Below are 2799 nucleotides of genomic sequence, written 5' to 3'. Positions count from 1 at the left end.
CACTCACCAAGTGGGAAAAAGTGAGGAGTCGCCACCTTAGTTTTGAGGGAAACTAAGGAAACCATTTGAGAAGTTAAATTAAAAATGAAACCACTTCAAAACAGATATTCTAAGTTCGGGTCCGTAAACGGTGGGGAAGGTGTTAGGCACCCCACCTCGTCCCTTAATAAGGGTAAGTAGATTTAATTCAAGGCCCTTACAAATTAGTTAGAAGGGCTTAAAGGGAATGTTAATCCTTTTGGTAGAAGGAATGTTTGATTTTTCACTAAATTTGGATCACCTAGATACATAAGTAAATGAGACAACCTTAGTGAACGGGTGAGAATCGGATAAGAACTCTCCTCCGATCTCTTTTAAGTTGTTCATTAAAGTTTTGAGGATGAGACCTATAAGAACCCTCCTCCGATCTCTTTAAGTTATTTATTAAAATTTGAGGATGAGACCTGATAAGAACTCTCCTCCGATCTCTTTAATGTTTATTGTACTTGAGGGAGACCGATAAGAACTCTCCTCCGATCTCTTTTAAGTTATTTATTGTAATTTGGGAGGAGACCGATAAGAACCCTCCTCCGATCTCTTTTAGAGTTATTTATTTGGTTTTGAGAGGAGACCTGATAAGAACCCTCCTGCGATCTACTTTAGAGTTATTCGTTAATTTTGAGTTGAGACCGATAAGAACTCTTCCGATCCCCCTACTAATGTTTATCAAATGAGAGATCTTGACCGGATAAACCCTCCTCCGATCTCCTTTTAGAGTTGACTTAAAACTTTATAGGCAAGATAAGATAAGGACTCTTCCCGACCCTCTTCTATTTGATGAGACTCTGACAAAGACTTTTCCGACCTTCAAAAGTTTAACTACGCCATGTCTTAAGAACCCTAAACTAAGAATTCCGACCTTCAAAAATGCCGGATAAGGTTTATGGATATCCCGTGGCTGAACGGGAACACTAGACTTGATTCATCGACCTTTCATAGTCATTTTACCAATATCTATTAATGACCGATCCACTGCTTCGCTTACTTTGGTCTTATTCCATTTCATGACATCTTTGTCGAATTGTCGCTTACGCTACCTAATAGTTCGGCTATCTTCCCGACGGTTATTCAGTCCTCTTTAAAGGAGACCTCTGTTGCATTTACCTACGCTACTCCAACCATTTACATACTACAAAGAGTTAGAAAACCGGTTTCGTAAATGACGAGATCAATAAAATGAACCGATCACTAAAAAAATGATTTGAGAGTGACTTTCTTTGAGATTGCTTGTGCAGTAAATGGTCTAGATGTAAGAAGAACAAGGAAAATGCGGAAATAGACGTGGACGCTTAATAAAACAAGAATCATGAACTCTTATAACAATATTTTCTGGGTTCTCTTGTACAAAATAATCTTTGAAGAAAGTTGCATGTATGAAGAACAAAGGAAGTGCAGAAACAAACGTAAAATGAGTGTGAACTCTTACCCGTGAGGAGCCAAATATATTGAAATAATCATGAAGTGGTAAATAGTGATGGCGGATTGATCACCGAGAGTTGATGTCTGGCTGTGAAACCGAGAGATTTTAGCTAAAAGGTAACCGTAAGAACCAGTGAAAGGAAGTTGAGCTTGAACAGAGGAAAGGAAAGCAGAGATGATGAGAGTATGACCAGATAATGAACAAACTGAAATGTAGAGTTCCAATATTCAAAATCTTTTCAAGAAAACACTCAAAACTAGTTCCAAAAGTATTTTTAATCACTACAAAACAAAGAGAGTAACAAATCAATGAAGTTTCGTAGTTCCTCCACGATAATAGCAAGCCTCTTGCCTATATTTTTGTCCCCTTGAACGCTTTTTCATGCAGTATTTATAGGAATCCGTGCTCCCATGAAGGGTCGATTCATTTTGAGGGAGATGGAGGGTCGATTTTGAAGTACATGATCGGATGTTCAGAATTAAAGAGAATCAAAACGAATGGTCGAGATCGCTTCTAAAGTATTTGTCCTTTTCCTCTTTTAATCCGACGGTCTTGAATCCTCTTGTCCTAACGATCCGAGGGCCGAGAGTGAAAAACGCTGGTATTATCATCTCCTCTTTGATCCAAGGGTTCCGATCCATCCTTACAAGTGAGATCAACGGTGGAGATTGGGATGTACAGATCGCCATGACATACCGCACTGCCAAAGATTATGGCGATTCTTAGGCGTATGGAGATCTCGCTCGCCACGCTTTAACTACTCCCCGATTCTCGACGACGGTTATTGGAATTTGTCTTATTCTTTTTGTCTTCCGATCCTCCCCTAGCTCCTATTCCGATCTCTCATGCCGATCTCCTATCTCCGATCTCTTTATCCCTCGATCACCGATTCGGTCCAAGCATTAATTACATCTCGATTTTCAAGCGCCCGCTTCATTTCCGCCAAAGATTAAATGCCCATTTTCCCTATATATACCCTCGTTGATAGTGGCATTTCCTTCATTCGATTTTTCTCTCTTTCTCCTTGTTTCTTGGTTCTAGCTGCTCGGAAAGTTCCAAAGAACAATCGTGGTTTTGATCCTCTTCCGATGGAATTCTATTCTTCGATCAAAATTTACGACCCTGATGGCTTCCTCAAGTTCATTCGGCTTTTCTCCACATTGAGTGTTCCGACAATGTTTTCTCCCACATTGGGTGTTCCGACAGCGGATTAAGCTTCCGGTCGGCAATATCCTTGGGATCAGTTATAAACTGATCCTTAGATCTCCTGGGAGTATCCTTGGGATTAGTTATAAACTGATCCTTAGATCAGCCTCTTCAGATAGGATTTTTCACCGGTC

Source organism: Hevea brasiliensis, chromosome 18 (genome assembly GCF_030052815.1).
Source record: "Hevea brasiliensis isolate MT/VB/25A 57/8 chromosome 18, ASM3005281v1, whole genome shotgun sequence".
Lineage (NCBI taxonomy): Eukaryota > Viridiplantae > Streptophyta > Magnoliopsida > Malpighiales > Euphorbiaceae > Hevea > Hevea brasiliensis.
This window is presented reverse-complemented; position numbering follows the sequence as displayed.